At 40.4% G+C, this 21,099-nt stretch overlaps 1 protein-coding gene across 1 annotated transcript in view; it reads left to right on the forward strand.

The window, feature by feature from the left end:
• Positions 1–4,977: 4,977 nt before the first annotated feature.
• Positions 4,978–21,099, forward strand: part of LOC110491302 (F-box only protein 40) — a 49,207-nt gene continuing 33,085 nt past the window's right edge. Inside the window, exon 1 of the mRNA XM_021564659.3 lies at positions 4,978–5,159. The gene's annotated coding sequence lies outside the window, so the exon portion shown is untranslated. The remainder of the gene's footprint in view (positions 5,160–21,099) is intronic.

Consider the following 21,099-nt stretch of genomic DNA (forward strand, 5'->3'; position numbering starts at 1 on the left):
ACTCTAGATTAAATTTACGAACACACTCGCAGTATAAACCTCACATGTGAATCCTTAAATAGACGAGTGGGGCTAAAGCTTAAGAGGGTGTGAACAATGCTGAATGGGTGTAGACAAAGAAGAGCTCTCCAGTAAGTACCAAAATATTCAAGGGACATTTTCTCAAAAGTGAGATTATATGTTTATCAACTTTCAAAGCATAAATACTTTCCAATTGTTCCTCAACTGTCGTGTATGATATAGCTCTAGCTCTGAGTCTCTACTTTTATCCAATGTAAAAAACCTAATTTCAAATTTTGCTATGTAAGACCGAATCGAGCCGGTCGGTCACATTTATTAATGTGTTATTCAATGCGTTTCTATGGGCTATAGTAGTAAAGGAAAAATTCAATATATTATCAAATCATTTTTAGATATATATATTTTTTAATACCAAAAGGGGTCCTAAAATTCTAAATCAGATAGCTACATGATCCATGGTATGACCATTTTAAAACAATTTCATATGTTAGTATTGAGAATAAACCAGATTTTATGTATATATCAAAGTCGATCAACCCTTTTCTGAAACCGTGTGAGTGTGCAATAGTTCTAACCAAGATCAAGACATGTTATCTAACGTGTGGACAACATTTTGTATTCTTACTCTAACAAATGGCCCAAATGGCAGGTAGCCTAGCGATTAGAGAGGCGAGCCATAAACCGGATGGTTGTCAGTTTGAATCTCAGGTCTGACGAGAAACACCTGGCAGAAGTGATCTGGCAGAAGTGAGCTGGCAACCGGGGGGTTGCCATTGCCTGCCTGCCGTTAGTCAAGGTAATATGTACATGTAGTAACAAGATGGTGCCGATAGAGATGGCAGCTTCGCTTCTAGTAAACTATGTACTATTTCGTTTTTTACATTGTTAGCCCAGAAAATCTTAAGTGTTATTACATACAGCAGGGAAGAATGATTAAATATTAGAGTGACGTCAACTTACCAGCACAACCAGCACTATGACCAGGAATTTCCTTTGTCTGCACCTCCCAGGGCATTTGAACTGATTCCAGAGGCCGACCCAAAACAACGCCGCCGGAGGAGATGGTGCCAGAGCGGTCTTCTGGTGAGGCTTCGGATGCGCACACACCACCCACCGCTTCCGAGTACATTACTCGCTAATATCCAGTCCCTAGATAACAAAGTAAATGAAATCAGGGCAAGAGTTGCTTTCCAAAGAGATATCCGGGATTGTAACATACTCTGTTTCACGTAGACATGGCTTGCTGGGGACATACTGTCGGAGTACGTACAGCCAACAAGATTTTCAGTGCATCGGGCCGACAGGAATAAACATCTCTCCGGTTAGAAGAAGGGCGGGGGTTTATGTTTCATGATTAATGACTCCTGGTGTAATTGTAACAACATACAATAAGTCCTTGTATGGTTTGACCAATCGGATTCCACTCTGGTTTGACCAATCGGATTCCACTCTTCAAGATTTCTTTGATCACGTGAACTGGGTCACATGAACTCGGATATGTTCCGGGTAGCCTCAGAGAATAACATATGACGCATACGCTGTATCGGTGAGTGAGTTGATAAGGAAGTGTACAGGAGCTGTTGTACCCACTGTGACTATTAAAACCTTCCCTAACCAGAAACTGTGGATTGATGAAATATTAGCAGAAAACTAAAAGCACCTACCACCACATTTAATCATGGCAAGGCGACTGGATACATGGCCCAATGCAAACAGTGTATTTATTCCCTCTGTAAGGCAATCAAACAAGCAAAATGTCAGTATAGAGACAAAGTGTAGACGTATGTGGCAGGAGACGTATGTGGCAGGGTCTACAAACAACCACGGATTACAAAAAGAAAACCAGCCACACGGACACCGAAGTCTCGCTCCCAGACAAATTAAACAACTTCTTTGCGCACTTTGAGGGCAATACAGTGCCACTGACGTGACCCGCTGCAAAAGACTGTGGGCTCTCCTTCTCCATGGCCAACATGAGTAAAAAAAATAACGGGTTAACCCTCACAAGGCTGCCAGCCAAGATGGCATCCCTAGCCATGTCCTCAGAGCATGCGCAGACCAGCTGGCTGGTGTGATTACGGACATAATCAATCAATTCCGACTTCAGGAAACAGCAATGGGTGCACCCCCATATCCACATCGATGGGACAGCAGTGGAGAAGGTGGAACGTTTTAAGTTCCTCTGTGTACATATCACCGACAAACTGCACACGGACAGTGTGGTGATGAAGGCGCAATTCCGTAAAGTGAGTGTGGAAGAGGTGAATTTGTTTTTGTTGTCTATCAACAAAGACAAGCCACCGTGGACTGATCATTTGAATTGAAAATGATTGAGGATAATAGAGGATGATATTGCCACTCCTATTTGCCATATCGCTAATTTAAGGCTACTAGAAAGTGTGCCCTCAGGTCTGGAGGGAAGCAAAAATAATTCCGCTACCTAAGAATAGTAACGCCCCCTTTACTGGCTCAAATAGCCGACCAATCAGCCTGTTACCAACCCATAGTAAACTTTTGGAAAAATTGTGTTTGACCAGATACAATGCTATTTTACAGTAAACAAATTGACAAACTTTCAGCATGCTCATAGAGAAGGACATTCAACAATTGGCTAAGAGAAATTGATAAAAAGATTGTTTGGGCTTTTTTGTTACACTTCAGTGAGGCTTTTGACATTATCGATCATAGTCTGCTGCTGGAAAATGTGTTATGGCTTTACACCCCCTGCTATGTTGTGGATGAAGAGTTTCATGTCTAACAGAACACAGAGGGTGTTCTTTAATGGAAGTCTCTCCAACATAATCTAGGTAGAGTCACGAATTCCCAGGGCAGCTCTTTAGGCCCCTTACTTTTTAAAATCTTTACTAACGGCATGCCACTTTGAGTAAAGCCAGTGTGTCTATGTATGCGGATGACTTAACACTCTACACTTCAGTTACTTAACACTTAACAAAAAGCTGCTGTTAGTTTCAGAATGGGTGGCAAGGAATAAGTTTAGTCCTAAATATTTCAATAACTAAAACCATTGTATTTGGGACAAATCATTCACTAAATCCTAAACCTCAACTAAATCTTGTAATGAATGATGTGGATATTGATCAAGTTGAGGTGTCTAAACTGCTTGGAGTAACCCTGGATTGTAAACTGTCATGGTCAAAACATATTGATACAACAGTAGCTAAGATGGGGAGAAGTCTGTCCATAATAAACCACTGCTCTGCCTTCTTAACAACACTATCAACAAGCCAGGTCCTACAGGCCCTCGTTTTGTCACACCTGAACTACTGTTCAGTCGTCTGGTCAGGTGCCACCAAGAGGGACTTACAAAATTACAATTGGCTCAGAACAGGGCAGCACGCCTGGCCCTTAAATGTACACGGGGAGCTAACATTAGTGATAGGCATGTCAATCTCTCATGGCTCAAAGTGGAGGAGAGATTGACTTCATCACGACTTGTTTTTTGTAAGAAGTGTTGGAAAGCTGAATGCATTGAGCTGTCTGCTTAAAGTACTGGCACACAGCTTGGACACCCATGCATACCCCACAAGACATGCCACCAGAGGTCTCTTCACAATCCCCATGTCCAGAACAGACTATGGGAGGCGCAAAGTACTACATAGAGCCATGACTCCATGGAACTGATGCAAGTAGTGGAATCCAATTAAGAAAACGGATAAAAATACACCTATTGAACAGCGAGGACTGTGAAGAGACACACACACAGGCACACAAACGCTAGCACACAAACTCTATACACACGTACAGTGTAATATTGTTGTATGGGGGAATTATACATTTTGTTTTGTAGTGGTGTAATAATGTCATATGATGTACTGTTTTATATTTTGTTTTATATGTAATATATTATATAATATATAATATATATAAATATAATATATTACGTGACTTAATGGGGACAAGCAAATACATACATACAAACACTGCCTGGAAATAATAGTTTTTTGCGTGGACATAGCCATTGATGACTTCCACCATTTTAAAGTAGTCAACTGGGTGGGACTTCCTATGGGTTTAGGAAGGATCACACAATTACATCCAGGTCATCAGGAGGGATCTGCCAAGGAATTATACTTGTGAGCAAATATTCCATAACTGCAGGTGAAAGTAAATCGGCAGCCTTGGCTTCATACCAGTTCAAACAACACACTCCAAGTGGCAGTGTGTTTAAGTGTGTTTACCAACTCAAGTAGGATAATAAGAAAATTTACTTCTTCTAAATGGAGATGGCCTCAATGGCACTGCCCAATTGGATACAAAGTCCATGTGAGGAACACTTCATATGGGGCGGCAGGGTAGCCTAGTGCTTAGAGCAATGGACTAGTAACCGGAAGGTTGCAAGTTCAAATCTCCGAGCTGACAAGGTAAAAATCTGTCGTTCTGCCCCTGAACAGGCAGTTAACCCACTCTTCCTAGGCTGTCATTGAAAATAAGATTTTTTTCTTAACTGACTTGCCTAGTTAAATAAAGTTAAAATAAAAAAAATAACAAATAAATATACAGCACAGTGTCCTCCTACAAAACAACTAGCATGAAAGTGAAGCTGGATATCAACTCCTGCCTCCCACTCTTAGTACAGTATAGCCCTACCCCTCAGACAAGGCTTGATGGCCCCTTGTAGAGCTGAAAACAACTGAATGGGTGTAAGCAATATGGCAAGCAACTCTGTCCAACCCACGAAAGCCTGCCTGCCTAACCCATGACAGTTTCCACCATAGGGAGACAGTCAGAGACACTGACACTTATCATTACAGACACACTGAACTGATTGTCAACATGACATCCATGTTGAATCTATAATGCATTGAAACACTAATGAAATACGTGCAGTGGTTTCTTTCTGTCTGTCTCACGGTGTAACCTGACACCACTGCTCCAGAGAGAGACCCCCTTCACCCTGCGGACCAGTATGCAACCTGGCTATATTTAAACTTCCCTAGTCAATCTCGTAATGAACTTTCAGGACTGTAACGCATGCAAGGATGACCGACTGTCTGTATGACTGACTGTCTGACTGATGAGGTGACTGACTTGAATAGTTATTATAAAAGCTAATAGCTGGACCTCAGCCTCAGAGGAGAGAGAGACAAGAAGAAAGACTCTTCAGCATTCATACCCTGGTAAGACAACACTGTGTCAGATTAGTAAGTACACTGTTCTGAACTCCTGGTTCTGGAGGGTTGCAGTCAAGGTTGAGGTCAATTGCATTTATATTCAGACAATTCAGGAATTAAACTGAAATTCCAATTCAATATTTTTTCTCATATACAAGCACAGATGTCTTGAGGGGGGAGTTGGAATTTTTGTTTATTTCCTGAATTGACTGAATTAAATGGAATTGAGGTGGTGACACTACTAAGCGTCGCTCAGTTCGCCACACTGATTTAAGACAATGCTCTAACCCTGGTTGCAGTATGAGCAGGGTTCTGCCCTAGCCCAGCACTAACACATGATATTCAGCTAATCAAGGTCTTGAGGAATTAGTTGATTATTTAAATCAGGTGTGTTAGTGCTGGGTTGGGACAAATACCTCCACAAGTCGCAGCTCTCTTGGACCACAAGATATACAGATATACTGTAAATTCTGGATTAGAGGTCAATTCTGGATTGGCTCCTAGCCACAGACAGACTAGATATAGACAATTTGTTGGGGCTCAATTTATACTTTTACTGGACCTTTCTGGTCATAGAGAGAATTACTTCTCAGCTACAATAGTCAAAAAAACTATTTGATTGAGTTGAAGTTATAGTCTAGTTGAAGTTATAGTCTGGTTGAAGTCGTAGTCTAGTTGAAGTTATAGTCTATTTGAAGTCATAGTATAGTTTAAATTGTAGTCTAGTTGAAGTCGTAGTCTAGTTGAAGTCGTAGTCTAGTTGAAGTTATAGTCTAGTTGAAGTCATAGTATAGTTTAAGTCGTAGTCTAGTTCAAGTCGTAGTCTAGTTCAAGTCGTAGTCTAGTTCAAGTCGTAGTCTAGTTCAAGTCATAGTCTAGTTGAAGTCATAGTATAGTTTAAGTCGTAGTCTAGTTCAAGTCATAGTCTAGTTGAAGTTATAGTCTAGTTGAAGTCGTTGTCTAGTTCAAGTCGTAGTCTAGTTCAAGTCGTAGTCTAGTTGAAGTCTTAGTCTAGTAGAAGTCATAGTCTAGTAGAAGTCATAGTCTAGTTGAAGTCATAGTCTAGTTGAAGTCGTAGTCTAGTTGAAGTCGTAGTCTAGTTGAAGTTATAGTCTAGTTGAAGTCATAGTATAGTTGAAGTCGTAGTCTAGTTGAAGTCGTAGTCTAGTTGAAGTCTTAGTCTAGTTGAAGTCGTAGTCTAGTTGAAGTCGTAGTCTAATAGAAGTCATAGTATAGTTGAAGTCGTAGTCTAGTTCAAGTCGTAGTCTAGTTTAAGTCGTAGTCTAGTTGAAGTCATAGTCTAGTTGAAGTCATAGTCTAGTTGAAGTCGTAGTCTAGTTGAAGTCATAGTCTAGTAGAAGTCATAGTCTAGTTGAAGTCATAGTCTAGTTGAAGTCGTAGTCTAGTTGAAGTCGTAGTCTAGTTGAAGTTATAGTCTAGTTGAAGTCATAGTATAGTTGAAGTCGTAGTCTAGTTGAAGTCGTAGTCTAGCTGAAGTCGTAGTCTAGTTGAAGTCGTAGTCTAGTTGAAGTCGTAGTCTAGTTGAAGTCGTAGTCTAGTAGAAGTCGTAGTATAGTTGAAGTTGTAGGATTGTTGAAGTCGTAGTCTAGTTGAAGTCGTAGTCTAGTTGAAGTCGTAGTCTAGTTGAAGTCATAGTCTAGTTGAAGTCGTAGTCTAGTTGAAGTCGTAGTCTAGTTGAAGTCGTAGTCTAGTTGAAGTCGTAGTCTAGTTGAAGTCGTAGTCTAGTTGAAGTCATAGTCTAGTTGAAGTCGTAGTCTAGTTGAAGTCGTAGTCTAGTTGAAGTCGTAGTCTAGTTGAAGTCGTAGTCTAGTTGTAGTCTAGTTGAAGTTATAGTCTAGTTGAAGTTATAGTCTAGTTTACTTGCTGCTGTTTTCCTTTTATTTCTCCTTTTTCTCTGACAGTTCCCTTGTAGACACAATGATAGTTTGGATTGGCTAGTGCATGTTAAAATGAGTTGTTCCCCTCCTCTTTCCCCCTCAATATTCCTGAACAACATCTGGGACCTCAGCTGAGAACTACATTATCTATTCTCTGTTTTCTTGGAAAAGGGGGTTTAGAAATATTAGTGTTATGCCATTGGCATTTTTTTAAATGTCCTCCAAAAAATTGCACAAAGTTGTCAACAGTTTCACTTGAATCACAGAGAAAAATGTATTATGATCTCTTCCTTCTGTTTAAATATTCAAGACAGGTGTTGTTATCTTTTATAGTAAACAATAAAGGATTGTTGGGGGCTAACAGGCTAATATGACAATATTACATTTGTTTGTTGAAAAAGAAAAAGGTAGACAGAATTAGAATTACAGATCATACAGTCTCATTGAAAGTGAGAAATGCAGCATTCCCTCATTAGAGATCTATCTTTTATCCAGTGCATTTGGAAAGTATTCAGACCCCTTAACATTTTCCACATTTTGTTACATTACATTCTTATTCTAAAATTGATTAAATTAAACATTTTCATCATCAATCTACATACAATACCACATAATGACAAAGCGAAAACAGGTTTGTATGCATTTTTGCAAATGTATAAAAAATGTAAAACAGAAATACCTTATTTACTTACATAAGTATTCAGACCCTTTGCTATGAGCCTCCATCATTCTTCAATGAGAGAAGTCTGGAATCACCCAGACTCTTCCTGGAGCTGTCTGCCCGTATTGACTCTCTCTGACAGAGCTCCAGGGCTAGGTACTCCCCAAACTGCAGTTAGTTATCCTCTTCCACTTCCGTTTCCACATCTGCCCAATCACACCCTCTCACTCTCATCTGAACTAAAAACATACTCCACATCCTCGGTCTCGCGTCCTCTCTCTTTTCCCTCTGAGTAGACGCTTCAGACCTCTAGGTGCTCCTGTTTTATCTCACACCTTTCGGGCCTGTGGCCTCCCATTTCTTCTTGAGCGGGTGCCGAAAGTGTCCATGAGGCGCTGCTTTTGGTAAGAGGGAAGTTGTGGTAGATAAAGAGGAGCCAACCCTTCAGGGTGTAGGTATTCAGGCCCTGAACATCTCCACCCAGTTTCCAACTGTTCCTTACTATCCCATTTTTTGCGCAACTGTACTCAGCCTGCATGCCATTGCAGGTCTGAGGGCATTATCTGAGTCAACATTAAAAGGGATACTGCGTTTCTGCTTGACCCCCCATCTCTCCCCCAGTGCCTGTCATTCACCGTTCCAACACTGTATGACTTACTTAAATGACTATACCCACATATTGTACTAGGTACTCCCCTCTCATAGTATAAGCTACATTTATAGTCTGATTGTGTCACTATTGTGGGTGTCTTGTCCATGATATCCTCTGGAACCACATACATGTCTGAATATTCACTTTCCAAGAGCCTCCAGACATCTATCCATCCTAAGGGAGGTACTAATTATTTTCCCTAAGTTTCCCTCTCTTCTCCTAACATTTTATAAAACAGGCCATCCAGTTTTCTAATGTGGCTTCTGCCACTGATCCTGAACTAGGATCTCTGGTCAGTTACAGCCTATCCTGTGGTTTAACCGGGTTCCAGTTTAATTATCATTCTTTCAATTCTACCATTAGATGAATCCATTTATCACAGTCAATGTTTTCACTCATTAACTTTACTTTTACTGTTTCTGGTATTTTGTCCCATACTAAGATTGAGAGGCTTCTTGTCACAACAAATTACTTTAAGTTGCTTTTTCGACGACCAGGTATATTTTACTCTGGCTGTCTTTAGACCAGTTACCTCAGGTCAATAAACTCAAAACTTAACTGTTATAGCCTGGACGTCTCTAATTGGATTTAATGAATTAAGACTCTGTTCCTAGAGTTTTAGTTCTTATACCTCTGGTTTTATTCTTTATTTCTCACGGCCTTTTTAGTTCTTGTACCTTTTATTCTTTATTTCTCAGGGCCTTTTTAGTTATTGCACCTTTTATTCTTTATTTCTCAGGGCCTTTTTAGTTCTTGTACCTTTTATTCTTTATTTCTCAGGACCTTTTTAGTTTGGCGCCTCACCTTTATTCTACTAACCAATTACTTTAGGTTACTTTGTAGATTAGATCCATAGATCCACGTTAGGCGCCAAGAATGTCGAGGTGACTAGTATGGATCGTCTCCCTGATGATCCTACTAAATTCACTCACGCATGGGTAGTCCTGTGGATCTTCACTTGACCTCACAGGTTGGGTCAACTCTCACCACACCTTGTAAGCCTGGATTATCCCATGGTATAAGCCTCTTTCCCAGTGAGGGGGCCTCCCTGTCGTGCTAGCCTAAATTGTGTTTAGAGCGTCAAACTGAATTTTAACAACCGGGTTACCCCTCTTGGTCTATCCCTGCTTGCCACAGGGGTTACCTCACTCCTTCCTACTGATTACACTTCACTGGTAGTTCGTGACAAGGTATACTATAAGTCAGTGGGGGCTATTCTAATATATAATGCTATTAAGCGATGCGATATTTAGTTATAGTACACTATGTACTATTTTAATACGTGGCACGGCTCTTACTACACTGCTGTCGCTGTACTCACAGGCTACGTTCCGCAATGGGGTTATACTACTTATTATAAGCGTGGCATAATCACAAACACTCCTACCAGCGGCTGGTCCTCCCTTCCTAACTGACCGGACAACACCCTCCCACGTGATTCACACTCGTTAAGTCCCGTTGTATAGGGTTTCAACTAAATCATCTTTAGCTGAAAGCAGGGGTTCAGGACTTCGTATGGGTAGAGGACTAAAGCGCTATAGGCTAGACTCCCAGTGCTCCTTTTGAGTGTGCCTTTAACACAGTTACCCTCAAGCTCCCCTTTGGTTGCCTGCTTGAGCTCACAATATGGTTTGGCAACGGGCCACCTTGAAGGTGAAGCCCCTTAGCCAACAGTCGTTATAAATGTTCCATTACTTCTTAGTGCTTTCTCAAACCAACACAATAACTGGTCAATGAAAAACAGTAAAACGTCTTATTTGATTCAGTGTTTAATAGTCACATGTACAGGGAGCAGATTCATTTGATATGGTTCACAACTGATGGATTTTATTAATTTTTAAAACATCTTCGGGATGGGTGTCCCATCCACCAGACGGTTGAGCTAACGTAGGCTAATGCGATTAGCATGAGGTTGTAAGTAACAAGAACATTTCCCAAGACATAGACATCAGATATTGGCAGAAAGCTTAAATTCTTGTTAATCTAACTGCACTGTCCAATTTACAGTAGCTATTACAGTGAAAGAACACCATGCTATTGTTTGAGGAAAGTGCACAATTTAAACTTCAACTAGACTAATAAACAAATTAGGCACATTTGGGCAGTCTTGACACAATTTTGAACAGAAATGCAATGGTTCATTGGATCAGTCTAACACTTTTCACATACACTGCTGCCATATAGTGGCCAAAATCTAAATTGCACCTGGGCTGGAATAATACATTATGGCCTTTCTCTTGCATTTCAAAGATGATGGTACAAAAAAATACAAAACGGTTTCTTTTTTCTTTGTATTATCTTTTACCAGATCTATTGTGTTATATTCTCCTACATTCCTTTCACATTTCCACAAACGTCAAAGTGTTTCCTTTCAAATGGTACCACAAATATTAATATCCTTGCTTCAGGGCTTGAGCTACAGGCAGTTAGATTTGGGTATGTCATTTTAGATGAAAATTGAAAAAAAGGGGGCAGATCCTTAAGAGTTTTTAGCAAACTCACATAATATACTGTCCCATTTACACATTATGTTTAAGCAAAGTTACACAACACGGCATCTCCATTACAGTTGATGTCTAGACAAAGTAACACATTGTCTGCTTCACACTTGACGATGTGGTGGCATCTGCTTCAACGCCCACGTGCCATCTGGCAGCTCCACCAGCTCTAACCCAGGGCTTGAGATCAACGGGGATGTCGCCATATAGAATTTACTTCCGCCCTCAGGCAGAGGAACATCTGTATACATACCATCCACAGCCGCCACTTCCTCCCTGCCTTTAACTGGGCTGTTATGAACCCCTTTGGCCCTGCAGTCTAGGGGGGATGGAAACGAGACCCGTAATATATCTCATGCAAATCATAACAGTGAAAAGGAACAGTGAGAACTAATAACCACAGACAACTTAAATCTACCATTAAACACAATTGATTTATTTTTAAACACACGGTAAAGGGGAGGGGGGGAGCTGAGCTGGACCCAAGGAAAGAAATAATAAACATTCAAAAACCAGGTGGTCCCTGTACAGGGACCGCTCAGCGGAAATTTCAGAGCGCCACCTATAGTACTTTACTTAGTAATCGATAAATCTCAAACTTTCATAAAAATACACATGCAAGGTACTGAATTAAAGCTACACTCGTTGTGAATCTAGCCACCAAGTCAGATTTGTAAAATCTTTCGGCGAAAGCATGAGAAGCTATTATCTGATAGCATGCACCCCCCAAAATACCAGCACGACACGTAAACAACAGATTTTGCGGTAGCTGGCGCTACCCAAAACGCAGTAATAAAATATAAAACATTCATTACCTTGGACGAGCTTCTTTGTTGGCACTCCTATATGTCCCATAAACATCACAATTGGGTCTTTTTCCCGATTAAATTTGTCACTGTATACCCAAAATGTAATTTGCTGAAGGCCAGTCTGATGCTGCAAAAAGTCCATTTACAAGACGCAACGTCACTTTTTAAAATTACAAAAGTCGCCTATAAACTTTTACAAATCACTTCAAACAACGTTTCTAAACCAACTTTAGGCATAAATAAACGTTAATGATGTATCAAATTGATCACGGGGCGATCTGTATTCGACAGCAGCAAGTCTGGAAATCATCGTCCATTTTTTCAGTTTCACAACATACTGTGGTGCTCCTCAAGAAAGGAGGGGTCTATTCGTGTTGTAACCAAGGATAAATGATTCAGATATTGATAGCAATGGTGACATTGTGTGGAAGCTGTAGGCGTTTACATGGGATTCGCATTCATTGAATGGCGGACAAATATTTTTTTTTTGTTTTTGGTAAACAGTTTTACCAGGGATTTTTACTCCTAAACACATTCTGTTATAGCCACAGACCCGATTTAACCAGTTTTAGAAACGTCAGAGTGTTTTCTATCCACACATACTTATCATATGCATATACTATATTCCTGGCATGAGTAGCAGGACTTTGAAATGTTGCGCGATTTTTAACAAAAAGCTGCGAAAATTTGCATCATCCATAACAGGTTATGAACCCCTTTGGCCCTGCAGTCTAGGGGGGATGGAAACGAGACCCGTAATATATCTCATGCAAATCATAACAGTGAAAAGGAACAGTGAGAACTAATAACCACAGACAACTTAAATCTACCATTAAACACAATTGATTTATTTTTAAACACACGGTAAAGGGGAGGGGGGGAGCTGAGCTGGACCCAAGGAAAGAAATAATAAACATCCAAAAACCCCTAAGCTAGTCTTACTTACTTAGGAGCAAAAACAAAAGAGAGATAGCTCAATCCAAAGAAAGAGGGAGAGAGACAGAGAGAGAGAGTTTGGGAAAACAACTGAGTGCGTTTTTAAACCAAGGGAAAGGGGATGTGATTAGGTAAGGGGAAAGGAGCAGGTGTGTCTTCTGTCGAGACTGATTAGAGAATGATGATTGCCACCTGTGAGGAGGGGAGAAGGAGAGAGAAGAAATACACGCAGGACACCTGTATCCGTAACATGGGCCATGCTGTTCCTCAGCAGATCCAGGCTGATCCTTTTCTTGTCCTTCTTATGCTTCCTGTTTCAGTGTTAACAAAGTCCGGTCGGGGGACTGAAGGAGTCATGAAGGAGGTCACAATGACCAGCCTTTTTCACAATACCAGGCAAAAAACCACTCCAAGACAAACCTTCAAACCATAATGTCTACACACAACCTACATCATTGTCATCATATTAGATAATGTCAGAGTCAACATAGCTACTAGAACTAACGCATTAGTAAACCCACAATCTAATCCATGTGTAGAATCACGCAGTAGTGTACGGCAAGCAGTTTAGCAGTTAGCAGATTACCTTGAATTGGAAGTGTTAGATAGCCAGCTACCTAACATAAATGTACCTCCTCTCTATTTGAGTCAGGTTGTTGAGTAGGTTAATTAGCTGGATTAGCTAGCGTAAGTGAAACTGAACCTGAAAGAGAGTTCTCTCTCTGCTGCTTCTCCTTAATTTTTTTTAACTGTTCAACTATTGTTTTTTACTCTCTTTGAGTCAACTACCCGCCACATTGTATGCACTGCAGTGCTAGCTAGCTGCAGCTTATGCTTTCAGTGATAGATTCATTATCTGATCCTTTGATTGGATGGACAACATGTCAGTTCATGCTGTGATAAGTTGGAGGACATCCTCCAGAAGTTGTCATAACTACTGTGTAAGTCTATGGAAGGGGGTGAGAACCATCAGCCTCCTAGGTTTTGTGTTGAAGTTGATGTACCCAGAGGAGCGGAAAAAAAAGTTGTCCTCTGGCTACATCATGGTGCTACCCTGTTGAGTCCTGTTGAGCCTGCTGTAGACCTTCATTGCAAAACAATGTGTTTTAATCAGTTATTTGGTGACATTTAGTATAGTTTGATCTAAAAAAGGATAACTTTTAAAAGTTTCACTATTAGTATTTTTATGAAATTCACTGATAAGGACAGTCCTCCACTTCCTGTTCTCAGGAGCCTACACTGACTGAGACATTGAGGAGCTGAGGGGATGATACTTGTTATGTATGGTACAATGGGCTGTATGTCGTACTGTACGTTGTTATGGTTTCCGACAGTGTGCTGCTTTACATATGAATGGGTTTTCAGAATTAGTGGCACATGTCATAAAACTTCAGAGTGATGTAGAATATTAAACTGTGCAGATGTGTGTTCTTCTACAACTAAGCTAGTTACACTGGTTCCTCAATTAAATGTTCCTCAATTAAATATTTGGAGCTTATGCCGCTGTCAAGGCTCAGGAGTAGACTCAGATGCAAACAGTTTCGAAGTAACAACAGTTTATTACAAAAACAAGGGACAGGTCAAAGGCAGGCAGAGATCAGTAATCCAGAGCAGAGTCCAAAAGATACAGAACGGCAGGCGGCCTCAGGGTCAGGGCAGGCAGAGGTCAATAATCCAGGGTGGTGTGACAAGGTACAGAACAGTACGCAAGCTCAAGATCGGGGCAGGCAGAATGGTCAAAACTGGGAAAAATAGAAAACAGGAACTAGAGAAAGGCAGGAGCACGGGAAAAACGCTGGTAGGCTTGACAAAACAAAATGAACTGGCAAAAGACAAACAGAGAACACAGGTATAAATACACTGGGGATAATGAGGAAGATGGGCGACACCTGGAGGGGGTGGAGACAAGCACAAAGACAGGTGAAACAGATCAGGGTGCGACCGTTTGAGTTCGATGGCGGCACATTGTAGTAAATTGCATGATTCTGGTCATTGCACCACACAATCAGAAGGGGAAGTTGCTGATCTATCAGTAGTCTAAACTGTGGCACAAATTGACTATCTTTTCGTAAATTCATGGAGGGGTGAATGTTTCAGTCCGGTTTTATGAGTGTAATTTCCCATTGTAATACTTCTGACAGCCAAATTTCTAACTCCACCCATCATTTATTTTTTACTTTATAACATTCCCGGAAGGCATGGATTATTATAACCTAATGAAAAACAAACCTGGTAATATAATTTAATTTACTGCAGGCCTAAGACATATGGGTTTAACCTTCAGAATGAATGGTTATATTGAAGATCGAAGCCGCCTCAATGACTTCCGAGAGGCAATCCGTTACCCAACAAAATAATATACCTAATTGTTTTTATGACCACAAATACTAGGCTATTATTCCTCTTTTCCTGCATTAATTAATGTGTCTGCTTGTCTATTTAACATTTGGATAAAAATAATACATGCCATGAATTGAGAACAGATATCTTTTTTTCACAATGCAATTTGTGCTACAGTTTGACAACTCAAATCACTTTAAAAAGCCTTCTAATATTAGACAACAAATAAATACACTAAAACAATAACTTTAAAAATAAGGTCCATTCGTCACTAGATTTCTTCAAATTACTGTGCAGGAAAAGGATGTCATTCAACGTGCCTGGTTGCAGGCTCGCAGCTGGCTTCTCCCTGAAACCACAGATCCATCTGAAGGTGACGCTTTATCCACCGTGCCTGGTCCCAGACTCGCAGCTGGCTTCTCCCTGAAACCACACATCCATCTGAAGGTGACTCTTTATCCACCGTTCCTGGTTCCAAGCTGACAGCTGGCTTCTCTCTGAAACCACACATCCATCTGAAGGTGACTCTTTATCCACCGTGCCTGGTCCCAGGCTCACAGCTGGTTTCTCTCTGAAACCACACATCCATCTGAAGGTCACTCTTTATCCACCGTTCCTGGTCCCAGGCTGACAGCTGGCTTCTCTCTGAAACCACATCTATCTGAAGGTGACTCTTTATTGTTTGGAACCACACAATTACCAGGTGGACAGTAGGCCTCTTGAAGAGATCATGGAAATTCGCAATAGCTGGCCTTATGTTTTCTGCAGTTTTCAGCTGCAGTATCACCTTTTTTCGAAAATCGTCAGTCCACATGTCAAGTGTAATTGCGCCAATGTATTTACCCAAGTTCTCTCATCATTGAATCATACCTGGACCTCATTACCTCCCCTTTATAAGTCCTTTCCTTCTGTTCATTCCTCAGTTGGTATTGCACCTGTGTTCATGTTGACTCGATTCTGTTATGCTGTCTTGTTTGTTGTTTTCATTAAACGTTTTACCTGCACCTGCTTCTGGACTCACAGCGTCAACGTTACATGTGGTCAATCAGAGTTGACTCCTATTGTAAAGAGTAGCCTAATGGCCAAAATCTTGCATCTGATGCTTAAGTACTCTAAAGTTTTACATTTCTAACTCAATATCACAGACCAGATTTGCCCTAAGGAAAAATGCATCCACCCGTAGAAATATATTTATTTATTATAATCCACATAATAATTCAAATGAAATTAGCTGTAGTGAGAGGAGAGACTGCATGCTAAAGACAATCAGAAAGAATGGTGTCTTTAACGTATATTATAATATAACTTATTTTGAACAAACGCCAGGAATGACTGAGCCCTATGCTGTTTCTGCTTCTGTTGCCTATTTGAGTTTTTGTTTTATATCCTACTGATTCTGTGATTACCAAGCCTCATGCAATCGCAAAATGTTGGATCAAGCAATTTCACAAATCCGTCTGTTTTTAAAAACTTTGTTATGCTGTATTAAAGACTTTACAATTTGTTTTCATTAGAACAGACTCGGCGGTATTACTTATACTTTATTTAGTATTGTTTAAACTGTTCCATATCTCTTGTGCTTTTGACAATGATTTTAAATGAGGCCCAATTCACATGACATGCCTAAAATACTTATATCCACTAAGCTAATAAATAATCACATTTTTCCTTTTGATTATGTTATTTTAATGTATTACTTTGGAATACATGCAAAAGCGATTTGGAGTTGTTGAACAAGAGTGACAACATGTATTATAATTCAATTTGAATTAACTGAATGATAAGGATGAAGAAGAAGAGTGTGATTGAATTTAGAACAAAAACATATTTTATTTTGTTTCTACTTTGTCAGAAAAAGCTGTAACTTGTAGCCGTGGCTAATTACTTACTAAACCTTACACTTACACTGTAAGGTTTTTATTCTGAGAGAAACAAAACTGGTCTGTTATATTCCATTATATTCTTAAAATATATGTGTTGACTGAATATAAGCAAATTATGTTTGCTAAATTAACAAGTTGATGTCGAATCCATAACGCCTCTGCTACTAAGCACATCTAATCATATCTACAGTATATACAGTATATGCAAATGAGGTAGGATATGAGAGGTAAGGTGATAAATAGGCCATGGTGGCAAAGTAATTACAATAAAGCAATTAAACACTGGAATAGTAGGATGTGCAAGTTGAAATACTTGGGTGCAAAGGAGCAGTACAGTATGGGGATGAGGTAGAATGGATGGGCTATTTACAGATGGGCTATGTACAGATGCAGTGATCTGTGAGCTGCTCTGACAGCTGGTGCTTAAAGCTAGTGAGGGAGGTAAGAGTCTCCAGCTTCAGAGACTTTTGCAGTTTGTTGGATGCAGTGGTGGGTAGTAAATGGGGCTTTGGTGACAAACGGATGGCACTGAGATAGACTGCATCCAATTTGTTGAGTAGAGTGTTGGTGGCTCTTTTGTAAATGACATCGCTGAAGTCGAGGATCGGTAGGATGGTCAGTTTTACGAGGGTATGTTTGGCATGTTGAGTGAAGGATGCTTTGTGGCTAAAAAGGAAGCCGATTCTAGATTTAATTTTGGGTTGGAGATGTTTGATGTGAGTCTGAAAGGAGAGTCTACAGTCTAACCAGACACCTAGGTATTTGTAGTTGTCCACCTATTCTAAGTCAGAACCGTCCAGAGTAGTGATGCTGGACGGGCGGGCAGGTGCGGGCAGCGATCGGTTGAAGAGCGTGCATTTAGTTTTACTTGCATTTAAGAGCAGTTGGAGGCCACGGAAGGTACCTTGGCACCTTGGCCTCTGCTCTGGATTATCGACCCCTGCCTGCCTTGACATGTCGTTTGCCTGCCCCTGTGGTTACAATAAACATTGTTACATCACACAGTCTTCACTTGGGTCTTACCTTGATTCATGATAGTAGGTGTTTTATTTATGACATTTACTTGTGAAATGTTACCGACTAGATAACAATAGAAAGACTAATCTGGTGGTATTGGCAGAGAGTCAGGTGGAGAATGGAGTGAAAGTGCACTGTACAGTAAGTACGCAACAACACTGTGGGATAGGTGTAAATGGTTTAGCAACCTTTACAATAAATTGGAATACAAAAGAAGCCATCCACCCTTGATGGGCTATCAGCAGAACAATAGACTCTAATCGAGTTGAGACTTTAAATGTATTAATGGGTGTTTGCAAGGCATGTCACTTCACTCATCTCTTTGCACAGCCCCACAAACTTTTCTAACCACATCTGGATGGATCCATAAAGAGTTACTGTGGGAATAAATATCACTGAATGACAGAAATACTGGAATAAAGTAGGCTAATGGCAACAAATTGTTGCTTACTGAAACACCCAAAGTCATCCAATCGTTATAATAGGATTTGAAGCAATCACCTATCCGCGTGTGGTCAACTATTTCAGCACTGTTTCGCGCTGCTTTGAGACAAGCATGGGGACTGGTCTTGCTTTTTTTCTACCTTTATTTAACTAGGCAAGTCAGTTAAGAACTAATTATTGTTTACAATGATGGCCTACAAGTACCAATCAATCAGATTTTTATTTTCACAGAATCTCGGTTTGGGTATGGGTTAGCCTACAATTCGAGTGTGGAAATGTTAGGATTATTTTGCTCTTCACTTGCAGTCGCTTAACAGCCTAGGCCTACTTCTGAATGGTCACGTTGTACAGTTCCTTGAGGGCCATCGTGGTATCGGTGTCACGTTTTGACCTTAGTTCCTTTATTATGTTTTTGTGTTAGTTTGGTCAGGGCGTGAGTTGGGGTGGGTAGTCTGTTCTTTTTTCTATGTTGTGTTTATGTGTTTGGCCTGGTATGGTTCTCAATCAGAGGCAGGTGTCGTTCGTTGTCTCTGATTGAGAATCATACTTAGGTAGCCTGTTTTCCCCATTTTAGTTGTGGGTGATTGTTTCTGTCTCTGTGTCTTTACCAGACAGAACTGTTTCGTTTTTGTTCGTTCTCCTTGTTATTTTGTTTTTGGTGTTAATTGTTAATAAATTATTCAACATGGACACGTACTACGCTGCATATTGGTCCGATCCTTCATACTCCTCATCAGAGGAAGACGAATATCATTACAATCGGCTTGAGGGGGATATACACTGCTGTGACACTAACCGACGAGAATTCTCTTGGGAGATAATACGTTCGGCGATTGATTGTGAGGAATTCTAGGTTAGATGAACAAAAGGACTTGAGTTCTTGTATGTTGTTACACTTACAACATGAGTGGTTAATCATGAAACATACACCCCGCCTTTCTTTTTCCCGGAGAGATGTGTATTTCTGTCTGTGAAAAGCACAAAGAATCCTGGTACCGACTCTGACAGCATATCCGGACAGAGCCATGTTTCTATGAAACAGAGCTTGTTAAAATTCCTGATGTCTCTCTGGAAAGCAACCATTGCCCTAATTTCGTCTACCTTGTTATCTAGAGACTGGACATTAGTGAGTAATATACTCGGAAGCGGTGGGTGGTGTGCACGCCTCCAAATTCTGATCAGAAGGCCGCTCTGTCTACTTCTGCTGCAGCGAAGTTGTTTTGGGTCAACTTCTGGAATCAGTTCCAATGCCCTGGTTGGTTCGGACAAAGGATCCGCTTTGGGAAAGTCGTATTCCTGATAATAAGTAAGTAAGTTAAGTTGGTAAGTTGACGTCTCTCTGCTATCCAATAGTTCTTCCCGGCTGTATGTAATAACACTTAAGGTTTTCTGGGCTAACAATGTAAGCAGTAATACATTTTTCTTTTAAATACTGCAAAGCTTCCTAAAGACTAGAAGCGAGGTGACCTTCTCTGTCGGCGCTATTTTAGGCAATACAACAATATTGAGAAAAGAGTATATGTAAAAAGTATATATTTTCTGTACTTACATTGATTAGGGCTGTATTTTATCATGTGGATTACAGGTGGATATCCTTGATCTAGAAAATGATTAAAAAATACTGCCTGAAACAAAACTTTGTAATTGATAGACATTTAATCCTACAACTGGAAGGTTTCAAATACCAATGTTAATTAGATAGATCGTTTTTCTACTTGTCAAGGCCTTTTAAAACAGAAAAGTCAACTCGGCTGTTTACAGCTAGCGCTAGACAACTGTCTCTTTGGTTGCTAACATTGACTAGCTAGGTCAAAGCAACGTAAAACACCAGTCAAAATTTTGAAAACCTACTCATTCAAGAGTAGAAAAAGAGTGAAACATCAAAACTATGAAATAACACAAAATCATTTAGTAACCAAAAAAGTGTTATTAAACAAATCAAAATGTGTTTGATATTTTAGATTCTTCGAAGTAGCCACCCTTTGCCTTTGACAGCTCTGCACACTCTTGGCATTATCTCAACTAGCTTCACCTGGAAGGCTTTTCCAACAGTCTTGAAGGAGTTCCCACATATGCTGAACACTTGTTGGCTGCTTCTCCTTCACTCTGCGGTCCAACTCATCCCAAACCATCTCAAATGGGTTGAGGTTGGGTGATTATGGAGGCCAGGTCATATGATGCAGCACTCCATCACTCTCCTTCTTTGTCAAATAGCCCTTATACAGCCTGGGGGTATGTTGGGTCATTGTCCTGTTGAAAAACAAATGATAGTCCCACTAAACGCAAGCCAGATGTTTTGGCGTATCGCTAGAGAATGCTTTGGTAGCCATGCTGGTTAAGTGTGCCTTGAATTCTATATAAATCACAGACAGTGTCATCAGCAAAGCACCCCCACACCATCACACCTCCTCCTCCATGCTTCACGGTGGGAACTACACATGCAGAGATCATCCATTCACCTACTCTGCATCACAAAGACAAGGCGGTTGTAACCAAAAAATCTCAAATTTGGACTCATCAGACGAAATGACAGATTTCCACCGGTTTATTTTCCATTGCTCGTGTTTCTTGCCCCAAGAAAGTCTCTTCTTATTATTGGTGTCCTTTAGTAGTGATTTCTTTGCAGCAATTCGACCATGAAAGCCTGATTTACGCGGTCTCCTCTGAACAGTTGATGTTGAGATGTGTCTGTTACTTGAACTCTATGAAGCATTTATTTGGGCTGCAATTTCTGAGGCTGGTAACTTTAATGAACTTATCATCTACAGCTGACATAACTCTGGGTCATCCTTTCCTGTGGCGTTCGTC

Source organism: Oncorhynchus mykiss, chromosome 2 (assembly GCF_057628025.1).
Source record: "Oncorhynchus mykiss isolate SJ-2025 chromosome 2, ASM5762802v1, whole genome shotgun sequence".
In the NCBI taxonomy this organism is placed as follows: Eukaryota; Metazoa; Chordata; class Actinopteri; order Salmoniformes; family Salmonidae; genus Oncorhynchus; species Oncorhynchus mykiss.